The 7,318-nt window shown below is 45.8% G+C and overlaps 1 non-coding gene across 1 annotated transcript; it reads right to left on the bottom strand.

The window, feature by feature from the left end:
• Positions 1 to 6,679: 6,679 nt before the first annotated feature.
• Positions 6,680 to 6,753, bottom strand: TRNAT-AGU. Its single transcript has one exon. It is a non-coding gene; the product is annotated as a tRNA-Thr (tRNA).
• Positions 6,754 to 7,318: the final 565 nt, after the last annotated feature.

Here is a 7,318-nt window from a genome sequence, read left to right as displayed (position 1 = left end):
GGCTCACCACCCATTTATCCCTCCGCCTTTCAACCAGCACCACATGTGATTATTGGCCAGGCTGGCATAATTAACTAACTCACTATCTATCTATCTATCTATCTATCTATCTATCTATCTATCTATCTATCTATCTATCTATCTATGTGAATGTTATTGGGCAAAGAACTTGCTTTGGTCCTTAGATTCTGGTTTTGGGGGGCGGGGTGGGGGAAGAGGATGAAGTAATCAAGATGTCTTTGTTTTTCAGACTATTGGGGCAAACTAGGGGCTATACAGGCCCCCACAGCTGGAAAACTAACTTTCAGAAGGGGGTGGGAATGGAGGCCATGCACATGCATTGATTAGATGGATCATAACTATGCAGTAAGGCCCAAGGCATGCATATTCATGGAAGAGGTCCCAGTGGCCAGTGGACCATGGACCTTGGAATGCTTTCTTTGGACCAGTAAAAGCATCTATGCACAGGAAAGACAGAGCCCCGGGTCTCATTCCTGGGCTGGGACCTCGTCCCAACAGTGACTGATAGAGTTCTAAGCTTGAGAGTGGAAGCACACGTGTGTGTATGTAGAAAAAATATTTTATGTAATAGGCTAGATACAATTTATTAATTAAAAACATGAAGAAGAAGCATGGTGAAGCAGGTCTCGATGGGATCACAAGCGATGCACGCATGCCAAGGCTACACTGAGGCAAAGGACGAGCTCGGGCAAAAGAGCTCTGGTCCAGTCACCAGGGAGAAAGAGAGATGGGATGCCAGAGTGCAAAGTATTTATCTCAGTTGCTCTCCAATCACTTGATGAAACTCCAGCCACATGTTCCTAGGTAGGCCTACTTGGCACAGCAAACCTATCACAACCCTCAACCAGGTGAACTGACATCGCGGCTACAACAATGGGCTCAAACACAGGAACAGTTGTAAGGTTATCAGAGGGACGATTGTAGGGACGGCTCAGGACCAAGAGGCAGCATTGGTTCTTGTTGTGCACACGGAGGGGACCAATTCCATGGTGCCTAACAACAACAACAACAACAGAAACAAACAGTTTCATGTGTCTGCAAGGTTTTGTTTCCTGAACCAAGGAAATCAACATGGTAGAGAAGGATTTTCCTTTACCTTTGACCAATTTGCTCTTCACTCACGTTCTAAGGATGGTAGACCTAGAGCCACTTGCTCCATCCATATGGTAATAAACCATCTCTCCTGGACCTTGAAGTCATTCCAAGGACTGTTAAACCTGGAGATGCTCATTTTATCTTCCACCTGGAGATACTTTGAAGAATACATATATTTTAAGAATAAGAGGAGCCCCGGTGGTATATAGATTACTCGTTGGGCTGTGATCCACAAGGTCCACAGTTCTAAACCACCAGGCACTGCCAGGAGAAAGGCTTGGCTTTCTACTCTCTTAAAGAGTTATAGTCTTAGAAACCCACAGGGGTAGTATTTCTACCTTGCCCAGTAGGCTCACCATGAGTCAGATTGACTTGATGAAAGTGAGTTTGTTTTTTTAAAGACTAAAACCCAATGATTTGTTTGTTCTCACTAAGGAGATTAAGTGTCTCTCCCTCTTGGGAGGATGAAAACAAGGTCCAGATCCTGGATACTGTGTCTAGACTCGTTGTCTACAGGCCAGCCGAGGTACCGAGTGACAGTGAGGAGATGCTGAATTCTTATCACATTGAAGGGGTGGAGGTGAGGCAAAAGAGACTGAAGTGGTGACCCTCTGGCTGTAATACTCATTCTGTTCTCTGCTCCAGAAACCTTAAATTAGCATTCAAGGTAGGCTGGTCCGAAGGTAGTGAGATCTCACAACGATTGCTTACAGTCAATTACTGGTCGGCCTATTTGTCTACCTCCCCTCACTACTGCACTTGACCAGTCTTAAAAAAAAAATAGCTTTCAAGGTAATAAAAATAAATGCAGTTATGAAACCCTATTTCTGTTCCAGAAGGAACAGTGTAGGGAACAGTATAAGGAAAATACCAAAACCGAAACCCAAACCCCCCTTGTTGCTGTGGGATGCCTTCAGACCCCTGGAGAGCCCGGGCGGCCCCGAGGACAACTGAGCTCCGTGGGGTTTTCTTGGCTGCAGTCTTTCTGGAGGCAGATTTCTCCAGGCCTTGCTTCTGAGGTGCTGGTGGGTTTGAAGATGAAATACACTCTTTGCACCACCTACTGTGTGCTGGAGAAGACTGGACAGAAGAAGGTGGCAAGAAAAAGGCAGACCGGTGTAGTGCGAGGTAGAGAGAAGGCAGGCAGAGCAGGGACCCACGGGCATGGGAATGACATGATGCCAACTGCACCGGGTTTTGGTGTTAACCTAGTAAGATCCCAGATTGGAGCTGAAGCAGCCAGAAAACCAAATACCAACGATTCACACTTTCTTAAAGCCCTAAGAAAATTCTCCCGTTAGCCAAAAATCCAATAAGGGTAGTCTAGCAAGATAGAAAAACATTCAGATAATATCCGTTGTACTCGAGCCAAATACCACATAAACACACATTATATATATAGTGTATATAATATTGCATATAATATATAAATAGATAATATCTATGTTATATCATCGGATATGGATATAATATAATATCTATTATGTATTAAATATATGATATATTAAAAAAGTATATAATATATACTGTTGCTCCACCTTGACCCAGGCCAACAAAGACCAGCGTGGATCTAGAATTCCACCATGGTTACGCTGTACCAAGGAGACCCAACACCCTTGTTGGGGTGGTGTCTGAGAGAGCCAAGTGGAGAAGCAGGACTTCCAACTATCACCCAGCAGTAATGGGACATCCCTCTCTCTCCCAGCTGGGGGAGCATCAGAAGAGAGGGGGTGAAGGCGCAGGACATGCACCATTGTATGTTCATAACTGCACTCCCCCACCACTGCCATAAAATCTCACCAGGTGCCCCAAACCTCACCAGTTCCTACCAGGAATGGAGACTGAGTGGTGTTGAAACATCAACCATATCAAGCCAGTTGTAGAAACTGATGGAGGTTCATTTAGCATATGAATTGTAAATGACATTTTGATTACAGAATCAAAAATGTTCCCAAGGTGAGGGCACCCCAGAAATCTCTTATACACATCTGACTGGTAGTGCCATGGGGTGGGAGGGGGGTGAGTGGGAAACAGAACTGATTAACCACATTTGTGGTCAGGAGGATTCTCACACAGCATTGTCTTGAAGAACAATTACATAGCAATTGACCCTACACAGAGCTGTTTTCTGAAACTGATTGAATTCCTCAAAAGAGTACAATGCCCAAGGCAAAACGGCCTTACTAATTTATCTAATTTATCATCGGGAGTTTATAATCCCCGTGGCACAGAGCGGTCTCCGACTCCAGAAGTGCCCTGGCCTCGACTTCCCTTTGTCATCGATTTGAGTGTCTTGGCTTTGCCCTATAGAAAGGGTCCCAGGCTCCGGAGAGGTCCCCTTCTCCCAGCGGACGCCAGCCGGCACTGGCGCGCCCCCATGTGCCCAGTTATTGCAGCTGCAGCGCCGCGGCAGGGACTTTCCAGGAGAACAGAGAAAGGGGTGAAAGTGTCCGGGGATGGCGGGGGTGGGGCTACGACAAGCACGGCTGAGAATTGAGGGTGCCAAGCCCTGACGGGGTACCATTTCGGCTCCGAAAGGTCTCCAAGGGCCGCAATCTCAAGCCTGGCACGTTTGCTCTGGGGATTCTCTGAAAAGAAGGAAGGAGACTTACCTCAGGGACGTACCTCGTTAACAGAACCTTCTACCAATATAGACAGCGTGAGAACGACCCAGTTTCCCCGGAAAAGGCAAGGTTCAATTGTGTCTCTGGTGGATGTTTCTCCTTTTCTGTTCATTCGCAAGGAGGAAAAAGAACTACAGCGGCACAACCCGAGACAATAAGAAAAACAGAGGTAATTGCTAGGTTTCTAACCAGAAATTAGTTGGACATAGTTTAAAGAGGTAAAAGAAAGATACACCTTTCCTATTGGCCGGCTAGCTCAGTTGTGTAGAGTGTGGTTCTAAATAACACCAAGATCGGCAGCTGGGTACCTGTATGGGCTCAATGCTCCTTGGACAAGTGCGGTTTTTCTATTTCTTCCAGCTTTGTTCCCTAGTGGGTGTGGGTACTTCGCATGCAACGCTCAGAAAAAGCACTACAATACCGTAAATTAGGTTCGTCTAGTTAGCCTACTTAGTTTTGAGGTTAACCCCCCACCCCCACCCCCAGCGTTCCTGCCTTAAAAACAATTATTCATTTTTGGCATACTTTACACCATCCACTAGTTCCATTTACATAGTTGTATTGTTCACGCCCCTCAAGCGGGGTTATACAGTCATCCTTGCGATCAGCTCCGAGCCCCCCGACCCCCCCACCGACCCCCATCCCCGTGCACCATCCCCCAACCTTCCCCTCTTTCCCATACCCTCCAAGCTTTAATTCTGATGTTTGGGGTTTGAAGGGGATTGGAGGGCCCGCAGTTTGGTCGCCTTTGGCCGAGCATGTCCTTGGAAACTGACTCAGCTTGGTAACCACAGTCAAGAGAAGACAAGAGCTCTGCTCCCGGTCTCGGGCTTGCTACGGATCTCCAGCCTGCTGTAGATCCCCATCCTGCCCCAGATCCTGGGCCTGCTCTGGATCTCCAGCTAGCGGCCACATCCTCTGGACTTTCAAATCTTCAGTTCTGCTCTGTCTGCCCTCTTGCATCTGTCAGCACCAGCACAGTGACCCTCACCTCCGTTCTTTCCTACTTTTGATAGACGACCGACCCTGCTTGTTACAGAGTGCCAGGTGGGCCAGCAGGCACCCCACCTTTTCTCTCTTAAAAATAACTTTAAAAAAATAATTTAAGAGTTTTAGGTAGTTTTTTAAAGAAATTGAATTAGATTGAGCTGGTGTACGTAGAAACATTGGAAATAGATTAAAAAGTCCTTGAGGCAGTACATTGAATGTATATCTTCAAATTCTTCAAAAGGAACAAGTGGTTCTAGTTGTGACTGAATAGCTGAGCGTGTGAAGTCCGTTGTTGTAGTAACACTAAAGTGATACACTTCAGCCTCTTAGGTTTCACAGGGACTGTTTTTATCTCTCTGCGAACGACAGCAGACCATGTCTGTACCCTGCTGACCTCTGACTCAGGGCTCCAGATGGGCCACCACCATTGGTAAAATCAAGATCGGTGGTTGGTTATTGGGTTCTATTGAACCATTGTCTTCGGTGCAGCCACTTCAAAAGCATTTCCAACTCGTCTTGTTTTTATTTTATTTTTTGGACATGGATCCTAAAAGCGTTGAATCTAGACTGGAACAGCGAAAATGGGGTGCACGGTGGAGGAGCGCTGTATGAGTGCACTTAGTATCTGATAGACCAGGGAGTAGAAGAATGAAAAATGCTTTTCACAGGTGCGAACTTGAAGTCACTCGTTGTTCTTGGGAGTAAGTGGAAGGGAACTGGGGTGAATACCACGAGGACAACAACATCGGGATCATGGGGCAGATAGAGAGGAGGTCAGGTGTAAGAATGACAGCTGCCGCTGAAGGGAACAGACACGGAGAGACAGAACTCCTGCACCACCTACGGCCTCTGCACGCAAAGCTGCGCAGCTCAGTGTGCGCTCAGCACTACGCAGACACATGGGAGCGTGTGCACACAATGCCCCTTCATGTCCAAGAAAGCCATACTCCGTTTTGTTCAAATATCTCCTCAAGACGCCCCGGAGTTCCGATAGTTTCTAATGCAGGACAAGGAAATACGACCATTGATAGCCTTGTACAAGGTAAAACGGTGCAAGTCTAAAGTTCACTAGCAGGATGCTGATCTCAAAACAGAGTCCGACTCAAAAGCAGATGACACAGTTTATGTAGTCACTGAGAGGTTGAGACAGAGGCGCAGAAAAGAGACAGCGCTCAGTCAGGAATGAAGAGTAAAGAAAGGCTTTATTGAAGCAAGGAAAAACTCCCGGAAGAATTCCACGACCCAACAAGCTAGGTCAGGGAAGTCCCAGCTTGTCGGTGAGGCGGTGGGCGATCTATAGGGCTTGAGCCAGGGAAGTATATGTTGACAAGAGGAAGGGAGGTTTTCATTGCTGCAGCTGCAGGTCTTGAGTCAGGATGTGGACATGAGAAGTCATCTTGTTGTTTGCAAACTCGCTCCCTGGAGTGCTGTGGGGAGGGGCTACAGAAACTCAGCCTGGAGAGACAAGTTCCTTGGAATGCTGGGGCAGGAGCTCCATAGTCCATCAGCTCACCTGTCTTCTCCAGAGGCTGAGGAGGGGGGCTGCCTGGTCCAGACCCGGCCCAAACAGTCTCTGCTCAACATTGATAAGCAAATTCCATGTGTTTAGATCAAAATGTTTAGATTCACAAAGTAAGACATCTGAGACCAAACCTCCAAGACAAAATTTTGTTTTTCTATTTCAGAAAGTGAATTTTTTGCACAGCTCATAGATTTTAGTCTTGGTCACCACCCTTCCCTCCACTCCCTGAAAATCTTTGTCTATCAGCTCGAGGAATCTTACTACTTTTCTCCCCATCTCAACCCTTCAAATTGTAGATCTTATTCCCTAGCAATAGACCCTTCATAACTGGAACAGCTAGTCAGGACAACTGCTCAAGGGCTATGATTTTTTAAAATCACCCCATTTAGGGGCAACATACCATTGAAAACACAAAATTCAAATAAGCAGGCCCCGCTGGGATTTGAACCCAGGATCTCCTGTTTACTAGACAGGTGCTTTGACCAGCTAAGCCACAGGGCCTCTTTAGGAAAGGTTCAGTTACATCATATTTATAGCTTTTCTGCGGAATGTAGCAATTTACCAGAAACGTAATTGATGACAAAGGAAATGCATCTGTGTTTTTGAACTCATACTAAAACAGAACCTCCAACATTAAAAAGAGAAATATAAAGGGGAGGGTGTGTGTGTGTTGAGAAAAGTATTCTTTGAAGCAGGTTTTGCAATGATTTCAAATGTAAAGGAATAAATTCTATTTGTGGGTACTATCGCCCTCCACAGGCAATATTTGATATTGCATCGTATTTTACAGTTACTTTACCCCCCCACCCCCAAAAAAATTTATTTAAAAATAATTTCATTTTGTCCACACTTGTTGAGCGACTACTGTGTGTCGCGACTTTTCTGGGTACTGGAGCTAGAGCAGTGGATAAAGCATACCAAAGTTCCTTCCCCAATAGGACGTATATTCTAGAGAGAGACAAAGGAAGTAAGATTTAGAATTTTGCTAATACTGTCCAGTTACTAGTTAACTATTTTCTGAGCTAATTCAACACTATCATGCTTCAAGACTCTCATGCTATTTTAT

Source organism: Echinops telfairi, unplaced genomic scaffold (assembly GCF_000313985.2).
Source record: "Echinops telfairi isolate 266 unplaced genomic scaffold, ASM31398v2 ScPeMD7_5868;HRSCAF=6743_0, whole genome shotgun sequence".
In the NCBI taxonomy this organism is placed as follows: domain Eukaryota; kingdom Metazoa; phylum Chordata; class Mammalia; order Afrosoricida; family Tenrecidae; genus Echinops; species Echinops telfairi.
The sequence above is the reverse complement of the archived record's forward strand: the minus strand, read 5'-3'. Positions and strand labels throughout refer to the sequence as shown.